At 41.4% G+C, this 20013-nt stretch overlaps 5 non-coding genes across 5 annotated transcripts; all 5 read left to right on the top strand.

The window, feature by feature from the left end:
- The first annotated feature begins 2988 nt into the window (after positions 1 to 2988).
- On the top strand, positions 2989 to 3171 carry LOC140302518 (U2 spliceosomal RNA). Its single transcript, XR_011914982.1, has one exon. It is a non-coding gene; the product is annotated as a U2 spliceosomal RNA (small nuclear RNA).
- Positions 3172 to 14776: 11605 nt separating this feature from the next.
- LOC140302517 (U2 spliceosomal RNA) lies at positions 14777 to 14959 on the top strand. Its single transcript, XR_011914981.1, has one exon. It is a non-coding gene; the product is annotated as a U2 spliceosomal RNA (small nuclear RNA).
- A 411-nt stretch (positions 14960 to 15370) lies between these two features.
- Positions 15371 to 15483, top strand: LOC140302644 (U5 spliceosomal RNA). The gene has a single exon (XR_011915095.1). It is a non-coding gene; the product is annotated as a U5 spliceosomal RNA (small nuclear RNA).
- A 2200-nt stretch (positions 15484 to 17683) lies between these two features.
- Positions 17684 to 17866, top strand: LOC140302515 (U2 spliceosomal RNA). The gene has a single exon (XR_011914979.1). It is a non-coding gene; the product is annotated as a U2 spliceosomal RNA (small nuclear RNA).
- A 411-nt stretch (positions 17867 to 18277) lies between these two features.
- Positions 18278 to 18390, top strand: LOC140302643 (U5 spliceosomal RNA). Its single transcript, XR_011915094.1, has one exon. It is a non-coding gene; the product is annotated as a U5 spliceosomal RNA (small nuclear RNA).
- The last annotated feature ends 1623 nt before the right edge of the window (positions 18391 to 20013 follow it).

Below are 20013 nucleotides of genomic sequence, written 5' to 3'. Positions count from 1 at the left end.
TAAACAAAAAAACAACATTGGACTGTGCAGTAAAAGAAAGAACAAATCAAAAGGTGCCGGAATCCGAGAATAAGCTTATTTTCATGAGTTCTGCACGATTTCGGATTTTACTATAAAATGAATTCCTTCACTCAAACTATGTTAAAATTGCTTTTAACTTCATATTTATCAATGTCTAGATCGACTTCAACAAAGAAGAACATTGGATTTTGCAATAGAAGAAAGTGCAACAGTGAAGGACGAGGAATCCAAGAATAAGCTTGTTTTCATACGTTCTGCATGATTTGGGATTTTATGTATAAAATGAATTCCTTCACTCAAACTATGTTAAAACTGCTTTGTCCTTCATATTTATCAATGTTTAGAAAGATTTAAACAAAAAAAACAATATTGGACTTTGCAGTAAAAGAAAGAGCAAATCTAAAGTTTCAGGAATCCGAGAATAAGCTTAATTTCATGAGTTCTGCACGATTTGGGATTTTATCTATAAAATGAATTCCTTCACTCAAACTATGTTAAAACGGCTTTTACCTTCATATTTAACAATGACTAGATAGATTTAAACAAAAAAACAACATTGGACTGTGCAGTAAAAGAAAGAACAAATCAAAAGGTGCAGGAATCCGAGAATAAGCTTATTTTCATGAGTTCTGCACGATTTCGGATTTTACTATAAAATGAATTCCTTCACTAAAACTATGTTAAAATTGCTTTTAACTTCATATTTATCAATGTCTAGATCGACTTCAACAAAGAAGAACATTGGATTTTGCAATAGAAGAAAGAGCAACACTGAAGAATCAGGAATCCGAGAATAAGCTTCTTTTCAGACGTTCTGCATGATTTGGGATTTTATGTATAAAATGAATTCCTTCACTCAAACCAAGTGGAAACTGCTTTGTCCTTCATATTTATCAATGTCTAAATCGATTTCAACAAAGAACAACGTTGTATTTTGCAGTATAGTAAATTGCAACACTGGAGGTTTAGGAATCCGAGAATAAGCTTCTTTTGATACGTTCTGCATGATTTGGGATTTTATGTATAAAATGAATTCCTTCACTCAAACCAAGTTAAAATTGCTTTGTCCTTCATATTTATCAATGTCTAGATCGACTTCAACAAAGAAAAACATTGTATTTTGCAGTAGAAGAAAGTGCAACACTGAAGGACGAGGAATCCGAGAATAAGCTTCTTTTCATACGTTCTGCACGATTTGGGATTTTATGTATAAAATGAATTCCTTCACTCAAACCAAGTGGAAACTGCTTTGTCCTTCATATTTATCAATGTCTGGATCGATTTCAACAAAGAAAAACGTTGAGGACATTCACACCTACTTGCAGTCGAACAGCTCTGCTCCCGCTTTTGATTATGTTTGGTTGGATATTCGAACCTTTTCTTAACTGCTTTTTACAACCTTTGGTCGGACGTTCACACCTTCTTGCAGCCGAACACCTCCGCTTCCGCTTTTGATGGTGTATATTCGGGCATACGAGCGTTTTCTTACCCGCTTTTTACAAACCATGGTCGGACTTTCACACCTTCTCTTAGCTGAACAACTCCGCTCCCTCTTTTAATTGTGTACAGTCGGGTATTTTAACCTTTTCTTACCCGCTTTTTACCAACTATGGTCGGACATTCACACCTTCTTACAGCGGAACACCTCCGCTCCCTCTTTTGATGGTGTATGTTCGGGCATTGGCACCTTTTCTTACCCGCTTTTTACAAACTATGCTCGGACATTCAAACCTTCTTGCAGCTGAACACCTCCACTCCTGCTTATGATTATGTGCGGTTTGATTTTCGAAAAATTTCTTTAATTTTCTCTAGCAATTATTGAAGGACATTCAGACCTTCTTGCAGCTGAACACCTCCACTCCCTCTTTTGATCATACATTGTCGGGCATTCGCACCTTATCTTACCCGCTTTTTACAAACTTTAGTCGAACATTCACACCTTTTTGCAGCTGAACCACCTCCGCTCCCTGTTTTGATCATGTATGGTCTGGCAATACTACCTTTTCTTACCCATTTGTGAGTAATTATGGCTGGACATTCCCACCTACTTGCAGCCGAACACCACCTCTCCCGCTTTTGATGATGTATCGACCGGCATTCTTACCTTTTATAATACATTTTTCAGCAATTATGGTCGGAGATTCACACCTACTCACAGCCGAACAACTCCGCTCCCGCATTTGATGATGTATAGTCAGGCATTCTCACCCTTTCTCATCAGCTTTTTGCAAATTATGATCTGACATTCACACCTACTTACAGTCGAACAGCTCTGCTCCCGCTTATGATTATGTTTGGATGGATATTCAAACCTTTTCTTAACTGCTTTTTAGAAACTTTGGTTGGGCGTTCACACCTTCTTGCAGCCGAACACCTCCGCTTCCGCATTTCATGGTGTATAGTCGGGCATTCTCACCCTTTCTCATCAGCTTTTTACAAATTATGGTCGGACATTCACACCTACTTGCAGCCGAATACTTCCGCTCCACCTTTTAGTGATGTATGGTTGGCATTTGCACCTTATCTTACCATCTTTTTATACTGATTGCTGAAGATTAAGTTGTTCTTTCTAAAACTACAAAATTTTTTTAATTGTTCAAACTCGATTTGAAGTGGATAAATAAGGAGGACAAACGGTTTTAAGTCAGGCTGATAGAAGGAATTAATTTTATAGCAAAATCTGTATTTCGTCATATGTCGAGAGATGCTTATTGCTGAAGAAGTTTTTTCTCATTCTACAAAGTACAACGTTGTATCAGTTAAGTCTGGCCTGGGTAAAACACTGATGGGTATTTCTGACATGCAATCATGAGGCTTTCCATCTGTGGGGTAGGTAGCAGTGTGGATGGATTAAGTGTAGCACATCTCTCGACAACAAGGTGTGGCTGTGAAAGAAGAACAGTTATGTAGGAGAGATGTCTGGTAAAGATATTTTGTTAAGTAACCATATCACAGCCACTGTATGAGGTACCTTAAGTGTTAATGGGTGAAATAACACCATAAAGACTCAGTTTAATATCTGATATGTCCTCTATACGAGGACTACATATTAAATGGATTTTTAGCAATAGGAGTTGAAAAAGGAGCTTGCTCCGTTCACTCCAAGCATCGACCCGGTACTGCAGTGCCACTGGGAACGGTGCGCTCTTCTCTGCTCTTGTGCAAAAGCAAACAGCGGTGCAGGATGGAAGTTTCAGGGAGCCCAAGATGAAACTTTCTTTTAATCTGCTGAGAAAAGAGAGTGAATGCGAAGTGGACTTTAACACGAATCTGGGAGCGAGCCAATTGCGGGCTAACCGGGAGAATTGCTTGAAAGAAACGCGACACCGAATGAGCGGTCAGAACAAAGCCTCAATACGGTGTTCCCGTGGTGTTTGTGGCTGCCTTGTCTTTTGCACAGAGTAAAAGACAAGGCAGCCATCGAATAGGGCCCGATTGTTCCTACTTGGTCAGCTGAGGAGAAAGGGGGGGGAGCAAGCATCTCAACCAAGCAAAGCCTACCATGGGGAAGGTGGCTATGCCAACTAGCCTGATGCCCTGCTCCCGCAGTGATGGATAGTCTTTCGCCTTTTACTAAACACTTCCGTGGAGAGCAGCACTAATGAGTTGTTTCTAATTTTGGCAGGCTTTACCTTTGCGGGTGAAGCCCTTTCTGTCTGTGAAAAAGAAATCTTGTTACTGTGCAGAGTGACTTCTCTGAGTAGAGTTGCCTTACTTGTTGCGACTGTGCCGATGTTGCTTGAATGGTGCTCGCTGGAGCGTGCGGGAGTGCAAAGTTATGCCATTTAAGGGCTGAAGAGTGCTCAGTGCAGCGGGTGGGCGGAGGTGCAAAGTGACACTCTGGCCACCTATGGCCATAAAAAGAACACTGCTACAAGTGCGCATTGTGCCAGGAAGGGCCCTCGGACGTGAACCAGTGGACAGTTATTGCTTCTCTGCCTTCTGCTATTGCTTGGACCTTTTTTTCGTGTGACTCTGTGCTCCCTCGTCCGAGTGAGCACAGAGGCGATGCTTCTTTGTGGCTGCGTCCTTGGCCTGCAGCCTCTTGGGCTGTTGCTACTGCCATCTGGATCACAGCCACGGGGGGAATCTGCTTGTGCCTTCTTACCAGCAAGTTTCTTGAGGTCCATATGGCGTCTTTGATGGCGGCCAGGGTGAGCCACCTTTTGACAAATTCCTCTTTCCTGAGGTTCTGATTTTGACTCACCCCATAAAGCACCAGTTGTGCTGACAGGACCTCTCTTGCTGGTAAGTACGGGAAATTTAAGGAGTCGGCTGTTGCCCACAAGTCCACAGCAGCACTGCACTCCCAGAAGAAATGCCTCACCGTCTCAGGCGCGCCACAACCTGGACGGGGGCAGGTGGCCGTCGCCGACATACCCCTGGAGTGCATGACCTGACTGGGAGAATCTCGTGAGCCACCATCCATGACAAATCCCAAAGTCTGTTCAGAAGAGCTGAAAGGTTCACACTGCGCCAAACTGTTGAGGGCTCGCCAAGAGTGAGCCCAAGCACTGGACTCACTGGGGCCTGCTCCTGCACAACAGAGAGCAAAGATCGATGGCACGTTAAAACTTGTACATCTTCTTGTTCTAAATTAAAATGGTTTAAAATTGTCTTTATAAAAGCATAACTTTTTGTTAGATTAAAAGACACAGGTACTTTCAGGTCTGATGGTAAAAGTCGTAATCTTCTCATGTAGGCCCCCATCCATAATCTTGCCATTGCAGCTGCCGCTGGGTTTTTGGATGGGTTAATTGCACACTTTAATTGGACAGAGGTAAAGAGACTTCCTAAAAACAAATACAGATCTGGTACTGCTTTCCCTCCCTTCACTTTTGGCTTCTTCAGTACTTCCCTCCTCAACCTTTCCCATTTGGAGTTCCATAAAAAATAAAAGATGGATCGTTCCAGGTCTAAAATAATTTATTTTTAGAATAAGTAAATGAATAAAGTTTTGTCTAGCAGGTCAAATATGTGCAAAATACAATCAACAGGGCAATCTAAGACCAAAACGAAGATAATTCCCTAAGCCAGTGTATCTTTTTCAACATATTTGTTTGGATTTCATTATTTCATTATTGTGTAGATTTCATTGAACTAAATTAATGTTAAGGGAAACGATTCTGCTCAGTGACAACAGAGGTTTTTACCAAATGGACTGAAATATTTCCATGTGCACAAGCCGATGCACTCTCAGTAGCAAAAGCACGGGTAAAATAAATCATTTCTAGATTTGAAATTCCTGAAAAGATCTTCAGTGATAATTTGACACACTGTGTAAACAACGTCATCTCACTGATGGCAAAGAACTTAAAATAGACCTTAGAAACGACTGTGCATATCATCCACAATCAGCAGGTTTCGTGGAGAGACACAATGGAATAATTAAGTCAAGACTGAAAAAAATCATGGAAGAAATGGGAAATATTGGGTTTACTGTTTACCATCCTAAAAATGCATCCTCCAACTAGCACAAGATGAACTCCATTTGAGAAAAGGTATGGAAGACCATTTGTACTCCCACAGTCAAAACACAGTCATCAACTGACATGATGAAGAAAAAAAGAAAAAGAGAAGAAACCTTAGCAGTATACAAATATTAACAAGTAGAGAGATCTCTTCTGTTTAGTCTGTTCCAGGTGAACCGGTGAAGGAATCTCTGAAGACAGTAAAACCCGGGGACTGGATCATCATCAAAGTGATAAAGAAAAAGAACTGGTCCAGCCCAATGGGGGGAAGGTCCATTTCAGGTACTACTTACATCACCCACAGCAGCTGAAGGACTTCTTGGATTCACTTATCACATTGTACCACGACCTTCAGAAGTAGGGGAAGATTATTTACCCACCACTGTTTTCTGAGGCAAAAGTCTGACTACAAAGGGGAATTCTCTCAACAGGAGGGGGTTCATCTCAACCTCAGTGAAGAAAACAACGGCTAACATGAGAACATAGGGTGTGACTAAAATAACCATACAGAGTACCACCACTGTCCCCTTGACATAGAAAGTGCCACACTAGTAATAACATTTATTTAAACTTGGAGATAAATGGAGAAAATAATCTCATATACAATAGCTGAGACAAAAAAAAACAAAAAACTTTTGAAGACACGATTAAAACAACATTTAGAACATACAATAAGCTTAAAAGGAGTGACAAAGCTGCGACTGCGAAGGCATAGAAGTCTAATTAAAAACAGGAGCAGTAGGACAGACTTTTCTGAAATCTGAGTAAGCTCTGGGAATAAAATTTAGATAATGATCAGACTTGGCCTTTCTTATTTCTGCTGTACCTTTATTTCTAAGCTTCCTAAAAGCAAGGCAATGACCCGGGTCCCTCATATGCCCAGCTAGCATCCAAGGTTTATTTATTTTTTAAGTAAAGAAGACAGTTCTGACGAAAGCCAGGGACTAGACCTGTTCTAAGTTCTATACTTTTTAAAAGGGGCGTGTTTATCAACTATGGAATTAGAAGATTTACAAAAATGGTCAAGTGCTAGATCTTCATCTGGGATTTTAACAGTGTCATGAGTATAACTATTCAACAGATCAGTTAAAAAAAAATCCTGCTCATGGAGATGTTTCAGGATCTGGATACCAAGCGTGGACCTAATGTTTTCATTTTTGCAATTCTGATACAGGCTATTGAGCAGTGATAACTAACACCAAGTTCAGATACTGCAGATTTTCTACCTTTGATTTGTTAAGATTGAGCCAATCAGGGACAACCTTGAAGGATCTCTTAAGATTGGTTTTGTAGGATCAGTAATTACCTGAGAAAGGTTGATATTGGTACACACCTTTTTTAAATGATCAGAGGCAGAGTTCAACTTGTTTAAATTAAAATTGCCACACAGAGATTGGGTTTAGGCCACATGCACACAGAATGACATCAACAAATATAAGAAATATTAAACATTTACACATAGATTTTTGAATACATGTAGAGGAATGATACTTTGAAATGTGCTCATTGCGGAGTTATGATGAGTTGAGTAATGAACTATTCTGGGAAAGAGGTTCTATTCCCAGCATCATGATGGACACTCCTGATATAGAAGGTTTCGCTAACGCATTGGAATTGTTGTACTATTTTCATATGCATGTGCAATGAAGAATTGCTTGCTGCTGATAAATGCAAAGAAGAACAGCTTACACATAGATGCTCACATATAGGCTGCTGAATGCAACGAAGACCTGCTTATCCAGTAAAGTTCAATGTCAATGTGTAATATTCAATTAGGATTTGCAAAACAGTGAAGTTAAACAATGAATGGGTCCATAGTCGGTATGACAAGACTAAAGGAATATTTACCTGGGTGTACGTTCAAACAGAGATGAGAAAATTGCGATAAATAATTGTTTGTTTGTTTGTTAGTATGTATATGAATGTTATGTGTATAAACTGTGTTGAGTTGTAGTTACTCAGTAGTGTCTCAGTGAAACAACCGACGGGGGAAGCCTTGCGGTGACAACAAAAGCAGTGTTTTACTGATCAGTCAAGTTGCTCCAGTGTACTCCATACAAACTGGTTGGTTACTGAAGGGATAGAAAATGGGGAATACTTGTTTTAAAGCAAACAAGGAATTAGATGGGAAAAATACATGTTTTAACGGGACCCAGACAATATTAAATACTCAGACAGATGGGAGAAGAAGTGTAGTTTTGTAGGAAATCACAAAATTATTACATAAAATTAGTGAAATCAATTGAAGAATGCCTTTCTGAAGAGCTGTTTACCACAGATGAGCAGCTTTGCGACCAAGCACATTGTAGATCGCTTTACTGCCAAAATGATCTAATTTAATGGATTGGTTTAGACATGCATAACAGCATTTTAAGAACAAAGAGAGAAACAAAAAGGGACAACGCTTCATGGTGGAAGGTGATGTATAAATAACTGTGTATATGATGAAGGAGAGACCATTTGAGCACCACAGCCATTTCGCAGCACAGGGACAGCAGTCCAAGTTAAAGGATCTCCCACGTGGTATCACCTGTCACACTGTGTCAAGGCATCAAAAGAAGAAAAAATCACCAAACTCAAGGACAAAGAGACGAAGACTCCGGTGAACGAAGAGAGAGGACTGACAAACCAGAAATACAAAAGGATGCTCGATATCAAGATCCAAAAGAAGAGGCTAACAATGGCCACGAACACTTACGATGCTGGGAATGATGCCAGCAATGAACAGAGAAGAAGATTCAGTGTCATCAATCTGCAACACGTGCCTCTAATGAGGGGGTGAATATAGAATCCTCAACGATTACAACGTCTCTGGGAACTGTGACAACAACAAGGTTTAAACCATTTTGATATATATTGTAACCTATTGGCAAAGGACTAGTGCTGAAAATGAGGTAAATCTAATCCACCACTGTCCTTGGTCTTCTGTAGGGTTTTTAAACTAAGGGTTTGTTTTTCCACAGAAATTTGGAGATGCATGAATCTAGTGACTTAAACCAAGTAGCAGATGGTTTTATGGGGATCATTGAGAACAAATAGTTAACTTTTGGTAGTATCATCATTTTAATGGTTGTAACTCTCCCCATAAGTGATATAGGTAAGGACTTCCAACGAGAGAGCTCGTCCTCTATTCTCTTTAATAATTGCACATAATTTAGCTTTGTTAGCTCTGAGAGCCTGGAGGAAATGTTTATGCCTAAATATCTAATATTTCCTGACTGTAAAGTGATCGCAGGTATATTCTGGACCCTACAGTTAATGGGCAGAACTGTGGTCTTAGACCAGTTGATAGAGTAGTCACAAAGTGCAGAGAATTTATTTATGAGTGTGATCGTGTGAGTGAGAGACATCTGTGAGTTCTGAAGGAAAAGTAATACATCATCAGCATAAAGACTTATTTTATGCTCAATATTTTGGGGTTGGATGCCTTTAATATTTCTATCTTGTCTGATAGCAGCTGCTAAAGGTTTGATGAAAATAGCAAAAAGTGAGGGAGAAAGTTGGTAACCCTGTCTTGTACCTCTCTGCAGACTGAAGCTTGGAGAAGTTTGATCATTTGTCCTGACACTTGCATTTGGGGAGCTATATAATATCCTTATCCAGTTGATGAAGTGTGACACAAACCCGAATTTGTTTAATGTTGCGAATAAAAATTTCCAGTTCACTCCATCAAATGCTTTTTCTGCATCTAGAGAGGCGATTATGGTTTCCAAGTTGTTGATGGTAGAATAGTCTATGAGAAAAAGCGGGTGAGAAAAGGTGCGAATGTCCAACCATACATGATCAAAAGCAGGAGTTGATGTGTTCGGCTACAAGAAGGTTTGAATGCCCGACCATAGTTTGTAAAAAGCGGGTAAGAAAAGGTTCAAATGCCCGAACATACACCATCAAAAGAGGGAGCGGAGGTGTTCCGCTGTAAGAAGGTGTGAATGTCTGACCGTAGATGGTAAAAAGCGGGTAAGAAAAGGTTAAAATATCCGACTGTACACAATCAATAGCGGGAGAGGAGTTTTTCGGCTAAAAGAAGGTGTGAAAGTCCGACCATGGTTTGTAAAAAGCGGGTAAGAAAAGGTTTGAATGCCCGAATATACACCATCAAAAGCGGAAGCGGAGGTGTTCGGCTGCAAGAAGGTGTGAACGTCCGACCAAAGTTTGTAAAACGCAGTTAAGAAAAGGTTCGAATATCCAACCAAACATAATCAAAAGCGGGAGCAGAGCTGTTCAACTGCAAGTAGGTGTGAATGTCAGATCATAATTTGCAAAAAGCTGATGAGAAAGGGTGAGAATGCCCGACTATACACCATCAAATGCGGGAGCGGAGTTGTTCGGCTGTGAGTAGGTGTGAATCTCCGACCATAATTGCTGAAAAATGTGTTATAAAAGGTAAGAATGCCGGTCCACACATCATCAAAAGCGAGAGAGGTGGTGTTCGGCTGCAAGTAGGTGTGAATGTCCGACTAAAGTTCAAATATATTAACAAAAGCGGGAGGAGAGGTCTTCGGATGAGAGTGGTTGAGAATTTCCAACCATAATCTATAAAATGCGGGGGAAAAAAAAGTGTGATAGAACACTAAAAGGTGGAGCGGAAGTGTTCGGCTGCAAGAAGGTGTGAATGTCCGACTATATTTCGTGAAAAGCAGGTGAAGCAAGGTCTGAATGCCCAACCTTACATCATCAAAAGCGAGATCAGAGGTGTTTGGCTGCAAGAAGGCCATAGTTTTGCCATAAGCGGGTAAGGTGCGAATGACCGACTAAATATAAACAAAAGTTGGGGCGGAGGACTTCGGATGCAAGTGGGTGTGAATATCTCACCATACAAGTATGGTGGAGAGGAAGCTGTGAATGGCCGACCATAGTTTGCGAAAAGCGGGTGAGAAAAGGTGCAAATGTCCAACCATACATGATTAAAACAGGGAGCGGAGGTGTTTGGCTGCGACAAGGTGTGAATGTCCACCCATAATTAATGAAAAGCGGGCAACAAGTAGGTTCAAATGCCCAACCATACATCATCAAAAGCAGGAGTGGATCTCTTCGGCTACAAGAAGGTTTGAATGTCCGAGCATAGTTTGTAGAAAACGGGTAAGAAAAGGTTCGAATGCCCGAACTTACACCATCAAAAGAGGGAGCGGAGGTGTTCCGCTGTAAGACGGTGTGAATGTCCGACCATAGTTGGTAAAAAGCGGGTAAGAAAAGGTTAAAATACCCGACTGTACACAATCAATAGAAGGGGGGGAATTGTTCGGCTACAAGAAGGTGTGAAAGTCCGACCATGGTTTGTAAAAAGCAGTTAAGAAAAGGTTCCAATATCCAACCAAACATAATCAATAGCGGGAGCAGAGCTGTTCGACTGCAAGTAGGTGTGAATGTCCACAACGTTGTTCTTTGTTGAAATCGATCTAGACATTGATAAATATGAAGGACAAAGCAGTTTCCACTTGGTTTGAGTGAAGGAATTCATTTTATAAAGAAAGAGCAAATCTAAAGTTTCAGGAATCCGAGAATAAGCTTACTTTCATGAGTTCTGCACGATTTGGGATTTTATCTATAAAATGAATTCCTTCACTCAAACTATGTTAAAACGGCTTTTACCTTCATATTTATCAATGACTAGATAGATTTAAACAAAAAAAACAACATTGGACTGTGCAGTAAAAGAAAGAACAAATCAAAAGGTGCCGGAATCCGAGAATAAGCTTATTTTCATGAGTTCTGCACGATTTCGGATTTTACTATAAAATGAATTCCTTCACTCAAACTATGTTAAAATTGCTTTTAACTTCATATTTATCAATGTCTAGATCGACTTCAACAAAGAAGAACATTGGATTTTGCAATAGAAGAAAGTGCAACAGTGAAGGACGAGGAATCCAAGAATAAGCTTGTTTTCATACGTTCTGCATGATTTGGGATTTTATGTATAAAATGAATTCCTTCACTCAAACTATGTTAAAACTGCTTTGTCCTTCATATTTATCAATGTTTAGAAAGATTTAAACAAAAAAAACAATATTGGACTTTGCAGTAAAAGAAAGAGCAAATCTAAAGTTTCAGGAATCCGAGAATAAGCTTACTTTCATGAGTTCTGCACGATTTGGGATTTTATCTATAAAATGAATTCCTTCACTCAAACTATGTTAAAACGGCTTTTACCTTCATATTTAACAATGACTAGATAGATTTAAACAAAAAAACAACATTGGACTGTGCAGTAAAAGAAAGAACAAATCAAAAGGTGCAGGAATCCGAGAATAAGCTTATTTTCATGAGTTCTGCACGATTTCGGGTTTTACTATAAAATGAATTCCTTCACTAAAACTATGTTAAAATTGCTTTTAACTTCATATTTATCAATGTCTAGATCGACTTCAACAAAGAAGAACATTGGATTTTGCAATAGAAGAAAGAGCAACACTGAAGAATCAGGAATCCGAGAATAAGCTTCTTTTCAGACGTTCTGCATGATTTGGGATTTTATGTATAAAATGAATTCCTTCACTCAAACCAAGTGGAAACTGCTTTGTCCTTCATATTTATCAATGTCTAAATCGATTTCAACAAAGAACAACATTGTATTTTGCAGTATAGTAAATTGCAACACTGGAGGTTTAGGAATCCGAGAATAAGCTTCTTTTGATACGTTCTGCATGATTTGGGATTTTATGTATAAAATGAATTCCTTCACTCAAACCAAGTTAAAATTGCTTTGTCCTTCATATTTATCAATGTCTAGATCGACTTCAACAAAGAAAAACATTGTATTTTGCAGTAGAAGAAAGTGCAACACTGAAGGACGAGGAATCCGAGAATAAGCTTCTTTTCATACGTTCTGCACGATTTGGGATTTTATGTATAAAATGAATTCCTTCACTCAAACCAAGTGGAAACTGCTTTGTCCTTCATATTTATCAATGTCTGGATCGATTTCAACAAAGAAAAACGTTGAGGACATTCACACCTACTTGCAGTCGAACAGCTCTGCTCCCGCTTTTGATTATGTTTGGTTGGATATTCGAACATTTTCTTAACTGCTTTTTACAAACTTTGGTCGGACATTCACACCTTCTTGCAGCCGAACACCTCCGCTTCCGCTTTTGATGGTATATATTCGGGCATTCGAACCTTTTCTTACCCGTTTTTTGCAAACTATGGTCGGCCATTCACAGCTTCCTCTCCACCATACTTGTATGGTGGGATATTCACACCCACTTTTTTTCACCGCATTTCATAGATTATGGTTGGAAATTCTCAACCACTCTCATCCGTAGACCTCTCCTCCCGCTTTTGTTAATATATTTGAACTTTAGTTGGACATTCACACCTTCTTGCAGCTGAACCACCTCCGCTTCCCTGTTTTGATCATGTATGGTCTGGCAATACTACCTTTTCTCACCCGTTTGTGAGTAATTATGGCTGGACATTCACACCTACTTGCAGCCGAACACCACCTCTCTCGCTTTTGATGATGGATGGACCGGCATTCTTACCTTTTCTAACACATTTTTCAACAATTATGGTCGGAGATTCACACCTTCTCACAGCCGAACAACTCCGCTCCCGCATTTGATGGTGTATAGTCAGGAATTCTCACCCTTTCTCATCAGCTTTTTGCAATTTATGATCTGACATTCACACCTACTTGCAGTCGAACAGCTCTGCTCCCGCTTTTGATTATGTTTGGTTGGATATTCGAACCTTTTCTTAACTGCTTTTTACAACCTTTGGTCGGACGTTCACACCTTCTTGCAGCCGAACACCTCCGCTTCCGCTTTTGATGGTGTATATTCGGGCATACGAACGTTTTCTTACCCGCTTTTTACAAACCATGGTCGGACTTTCACACCTTCTCTTAGCTGAACAACTCCGCTCCCTCTTTTAATTGTGTACAGTCGGGTATTTTAACCTTTTCTTACCCGCTTTTTACCAACTATGGTCGGACATTCACACCTTCTTACAGCGGAACACCTCCGCTCCCTCTTTTGATGGTGTATGTTCGGGCATTGGCACCTTTTCTTACCCGCTTTTTACAAACTATGCTCGGACATTCAAACCTTCTTGCAGCTGAACACCTCCACTCCTGCTTATGATCATGTGCGGTTTGATTTTCGAAAAATTTCTTTAATTTTCTCTAGCAATTATTGAAGGACATTCAGACCTTCTTGCAGCTGAACACCTCCACTCCCTCTTTTGATCATACATTGTCGGGCATTCGCACCTTATCTTACCCGCTTTTTACAAACTTTAGTCGAACATTCACACCTTTTTGCAGCTGAACCACCTCCGCTCCCTGTTTTGATCATGTATGGTCTGGCAATACTACCTTTTCTTACCCATTTGTGAGTAATTATGGCTGGACATTCCCACCTACTTGCAGCCGAACACCACCTCTCCCGCTTTTGATGATGTATCGACCGGCATTCTTACCTTTTATAATACATTTTTCAGCAATTATGGTCGGAGATTCACACCTACTCACAGCCGAACAACTCCGCTCCCGCATTTGATGATGTATAGTCAGGCATTCTCACCCTTTCTCATCAGCTTTTTGCAAATTATGATCTGACATTCACACCTACTTACAGTTGAACAGCTCTGCTCCCGCTTATGATTATGTTTGGATGGATATTCAAACCTTTTCTTAACTGCTTTTTAGAAACTTTGGTTGGGCGTTCACACCTTCTTGCAGCCGAACACCTCCGCTTCCGCATTTCATGGTGTATAGTCGGGCATTCTCACCCTTTCTCATCAGCTTTTTACAAATTATGGTCGGACATTCACACCTACTTGCAGCCGAATACTTCCGCTCCACCTTTTAGTGATGTATGGTTGGCATTTGCACCTTTTCTTACCTTCTTTTTATACTGATTGCTGAAGATTAAGTTGTTCTTTCTAAAACTACAAAATTTTTTTAATTGTTCAAACTCGATTTGAAGTGGATAAATAAGGAGGACAAACGGTTTTAAGTCAGGCTGATAGAAGGAATTAATTTTATAGCAAAATCTGTATTTCGTCATATGTCGAGAGATGCTTATTGCTGAAGAAGTTTTTTCTCATTCTACAAAGTACAACGTTGTATCAGTTAAGTCTGGCCTGGGTAAAACACTGATGGGTATTTCTGACATGCAATCATGAGGCTTTCCATCTGTGGGGTAGGTAGCAGTGTGGATGGATTAAGTGTAGCACATCTCTCGACAACAAGGTGTGGCTGTGAAAGAAGAACAGTTATGTAGGAGAGATGTCTGGTAAAGATATTTTGTTAAGTAACCATATCACAGCCACTGTATGAGGTACCTTAAGTGTTAATGGGTGAAATAACACCATAAAGACTCAGTTTAATATCTGATATGTCCTCTATACGAGGACTACATATTAAATGGATTTTTAGCAATAGGAGTTGAAAAAGGAGCTTGCTCCGTTCACTCCAAGCATCGACCCGGTACTGCAGTGCCACTGGGAACGGTGCGCTCTTCTCTGCTCTTGTGCAAAAGCAAACAGCGGTGCAGGATGGAAGTTTCAGGGAGCCCAAGATGAAACTTTCTTTTAATCTGCTGAGAAAAGAGAGTGAATGCGAAGTGGACTTTAACACGACTCTGGGAGCGAGCCGATTGCGGGCTAACCGGGAGAATTGCTTGAAAGAAACGCGACACCGAATGAGCGGTCAGAACAAAGCCTCAATACGGTGTTCCCGTGGTGTTTGTGGCTGCCTTGTCTTTTGCACAGAGTAAAAGACAAGGCAGCCATCGAATAGGGCCCGATTGTTCCTACTTGGTCAGCCGAGGAGCAAGGGGGGGGAGCAAGCGTCTCAACCAAGCAAAGCTCACCATGGGGAAGGTGGCTATGCCAACTAGCCTGATGCCCTGCTCCCGCAGTGATGGATAATCGTACTCTGGTTTCTCTTCATAACGTACAAGTCTTTCGCCTTTTACTAAACATTTCCGTGGAGAGCAGCACTAATGAGTTGTTTCTAATTTTGGCAGGCTTTACCTTTGCGGGTGAAGCCCTTTCTGTCTGTGAAAAAGAAATCTTGTTACTGTGCAGAGTGACTTCTCTGAGTAGAGTTGCCTTACTTGTTGCGACTGTGCCGATGTTGCTTGATTGGTGCTCGCTGGAGCGTGCGGGAGTGCAAAGTTATGCTATTTAAGGGCTGAAGAGTGCTCAGTGCAGCGGGTGGGCGGAGGTGCAAAGTGACACTCTGGCCACCTATGGCCATAAAAAGAACACCGCTACAAGTGCGCATTGTGCCAGGAAGGGCCCTCGGACGTGAACCAGTGGACAGTTATTGCTTCTCTGCCTTCTGCTATTGCTTGGACCTTTTTTTCGTGTGACTCCGGCTCCTTCGTCCGAGTGAGCACAGAGGCGATGCTTCTTTGTGGCTGCGTCCTTGGCCTGCAGCCTCTTGGGCTGTTGCTACTGCCATCTGGATCACAGCCACGGGGGGAATCTGCTTGTGCCTTCTTACCAGCAAGTTTCTTGAGGTCCATATGGCGTCTTTGATGGCGGCCAGGGTGAGCCACCTTTTGACAAATGAGATTAACCAAGTTAAAATTGCTTTGTCCTTCATATTTATCAATGTCTAGATCGACTTCAACAAAGAAAAACATTGTATTTTGCAGTAGAAGAAAGTGCAACACTGAAGGACGAGGAATCCGAGAATAAGCTTCTTTTCATACGTTCTGCACGATTTGGGATTTTATGTATAAAATGAATTCCTTCACTCAAACCAAGTGGAAACTGCTTTGTCCTTCATATTTATCAATGTCTAGATCGATTTCAACAAAGAAAAACGTTGAGGACATTCACACCTACTTGCAGTCGAACAGCTCTGCTCCCGCTTTTGATTATGTTTGGTTGGATATTCGAACCTTTTCTTAACTGCTTTTTACAAACTTTGGTCGGACATTCACACCTTCTTGCAGCCGAACACCTCCGCTTCCGCTTTTGATGGTATATATTCGGGCATTCGAACCTTTTCTTACCCGTTTTTTGCAAACTATGGTCGGCCATTCACAGCTTCCTCTCCACCATACTTGTATGGTGGGATATTCACACCCACTTTTTTTCACCGCATTTCATAGATTATGGTTGGAAATTCTCAACCACTCTCATCCGTAGACCTCTCCTCCCGCTTTTGTTAATATATTTGAACTTTAGTTGGACATTCACACCTTCTTGCAGCTGAACCACCTCCTCTTCCCTGTTTTGATCATGTATGGTCTGGCAATACTACCTTTTCTCACCCGTTTGTGAGTAATTATGGCTGGACATTCCCACCTACTTGCAGCCGAACACCACCTCTCCCGCTTTTGATGATGTATCGACCGGCATTCTTACCTTTTATAATACATTTTTCAGCAATTATGGTCGGAGATTCACACCTACTCACAGCCGAACAACTCCGCTCCCGCATTTGATGATGTATAGTCGGGCATTCTCACCCTTTCTCATCAGCTTTTTGCAAATTATGATCTGACATTCACACCTACTTACAGTCGAACAGCTCTGCTCCCGCTTATGATTATGTTTGGATGGATATTCAAACCTTTTCTTAACTGCTTTTTAGAAACTTTGGTCGGGCGTTCACACCTTCTTGCAGCCGAACACCTCCGCTTCCGCATTTCATGGTGTATAGTCGGGCATTCTCACCCTTTCTCATCAGCTTTTTACAAATTATGGTCGGACATTCACACCTACTTGCAGCCGAATACTTCCGCTCCACCTTTTAGTGATGTATGGTTGGCATTTGCACCTTATCTTACCTTCTTTTTATACTGATTGCTGAAGATTAAGTTGTTCTTTCTAAAACTACAAAATTTTTTTAATTGTTCAAACTCGATTTGAAGTGGATAAATAAGGAGGACAAACGGTTTTAAGTCAGGCTGATAGAAGGAATTAATTTTATAGCAAAATCTGTATTTCGTCATATGTCGAGAGATGCTTATTGCTGAAGAAGTTTTTTCTCATTCTACAAAGTACAACGTTGTATCAGTTAAGTCTGGCCTGGGTAAAACACTGATGGGTATTTCTGACATGCAATCATGAGGCTTTCCATCTGTGGGGTAGGTAGCAGTGTGGATGGATTAAGTGTAGCACATCTCTCGACAACAAGGTGTGGCTGTGAAAGAAGAACAGTTATGTAGGAGAGATGTCTGGTAAAGATATTTTGTTAAGTAACCATATCACAGCCACTGTATGAGGTACCTTAAGTGTTAATGGGTGAAATAACACCATAAAGACTCAGTTTAATATCTGATATGTCCTCTATACGAGGACTACATATTAAATGGATTTTTAGCAATAGGAGTTGAAAAAGGAGCTTGCTCCGTTCACTCCAAGCATCGACCCGGTACTGCAGTGCCACTGGGAACGGTGCGCTCTTCTCTGCTCTTGTGCAAAAGCAAACAGCGGTGCAGGATGGAAGTTTCAGGGAGCCCAAGATGAAACTTTCTTTTAATCTGCTGAGAAAAGAGAGTGAATGCGAAGTGGACTTTAACACGACTCTGGGAGCGAGCCGATTGCGGGCTAACCGGGAGAATTGCTTGAAAGAAACGCGACACCGAATGAGCGGTCAGAACAAAGCCTCAATACGGTGTTCCCGTGGTGTTTGTGGCTGCCTTGTCTTTTGCACAGAGTAAAAGACAAGGCAGCCATCGAATAGGGCCCGATTGTTCCTACTTGGTCAGCCGAGGAGCAAGGGGGGGGAGCAAGCGTCTCAACCAAGCAAAGCTCACCATGGGGAAGGTGGCTATGCCAACTAGCCTGATGCCCTGCTCCCGCAGTGATGGATAATCGTACTCTGGTTTCTCTTCATAACGTACAAGTCTTTCGCCTTTTACTAAACATTTCCGTGGAGAGCAGCACTAATGAGTTGTTTCTAATTTTGGCAGGCTTTACCTTTGCGGGTGAAGCCCTTTCTGTCTGTGAAAAAGAAATCTTGTTACTGTGCAGAGTGACTTCTCTGAGTAGAGTTGCCTTACTTGTTGCGACTGTGCCGATGTTGCTTGATTGGTGCTCGCTGGAGCGTGCGGGAGTGCAAAGTTATGCTATTTAAGGGCTGAAGAGTGCTCAGTGCAGCGGGTGGGCGGAGGTGCAAAGTGACACTCTGGCCACCTATGGCCATAAAAAGAACACCGCTACAAGTGCGCATTGTGCCAGGAAGGGCCCTCGGACGTGAACCAGTGGACAGTTATTGCTTCTCTGCCTTCTGCTATTGCTTGGACCTTTTTTTCGTGTGACTCCGGCTCCTTCGTCCGAGTGAGCACAGAGGCGATGCTTCTTTGTGGCTGCGTCCTTGGCCTGCAGCCTCTTGGGCTGTTGCTACTGCCATCTGGATCACAGCCACGGGGGGAATCTGCTTGTGCCTTCTTACCAGCAAGTTTCTTGAGGTCCATATGGCGTCTTTGATGGCGGCCAGGGTGAGCCACCTTTTGACAAATGAGATTAACCAAGTTAAAATTGCTTTGTCCTTCATATTTATCAATGTCTAGATCGACTTCAACAAAGAAAAACATTGTATTTTGCAGTAGAAGAAAGTGCAACACTGAAGGACGAGGAATCCGAGAATAAGCTTCTTTTCATACGTTCTGCACGATTTGGGATTTTATGTATAAAATGAATTCCTTCACTCAAACCAAGTGGAAACTGCTTTGTCCTTCATATTTATCAATGTCTAGATCGATTTCAACAAAGAAAAACGTTGAGGACATTCACACCTACTTGCAGTTGAACAGCTCTGCTCCCGCTTTTGATTATGTTTGGTTGGATATTCGAACCTTTTCTTAACTGCTTTTTACAAACTTTGGTCGGACATTCACACCTTCTTGCAGCCGAACACCTCCGCTTCCGCTTTTGATGGTATATATTCGGGCATTCGAACCTTTTCTTACCCGTTTTTTGCAAACTATGGTCGGCCATTCACAGCTTCCTCTCCACCATACTTGTATGGTGGGATATTCACACCCACTTTTTTTCACCGCATTTCATAGATTATGGTTGGAAATTCTCAACCACTCTCATCCGTAGACCTCTCCTCCCGCTTTTGTTAATATATTTGAACTTTAGTTGGACATTCACACCTTCTTGCAGCTGAACCACCTCCTCTTCCCTGTTTTGATCATGTATGGTCTGGCAATACTACCTTTTCTCACCCGTTTGTGAGTAATTATGGCTGGACATTCCCACCTACTTGCAGCCGAACACCACCTCTCCCGCTTTTGATGATGTATCGACCGGCATTCTTACCTTTTATAATACATTTTTCAGCAATTATGGTCGGAGATTCACACCTACTCACAGCCGAACAACTCCGCTCCCGCATTTGATGATGTATAGTCGGGCATTCTCACCCTTTCTCATCAGCTTTTTGCAAATTATGATCTGACATTCACACCTACTTACAGTCGAACAGCTCTGCTCCCGCTTATGATTATGTTTGGATGGATATTCAAACCTTTTCTTAACTGCTTTTTAGAAACTTTGGTCGGGCGTTCACACCTTCTTGCAGCCGAACACCTCCGCTTCCGCATTT

Source organism: Leuresthes tenuis, unplaced genomic scaffold (assembly GCF_036924035.1).
Source record: "Leuresthes tenuis unplaced genomic scaffold, fLeuTen1.0.hap1 SCAF_2, whole genome shotgun sequence".
Classification (NCBI taxonomy): domain Eukaryota; kingdom Metazoa; phylum Chordata; class Actinopteri; order Atheriniformes; family Atherinopsidae; genus Leuresthes; species Leuresthes tenuis.
The sequence above is the reverse complement of the archived record's forward strand: the minus strand, read 5'-3'. Positions and strand labels throughout refer to the sequence as shown.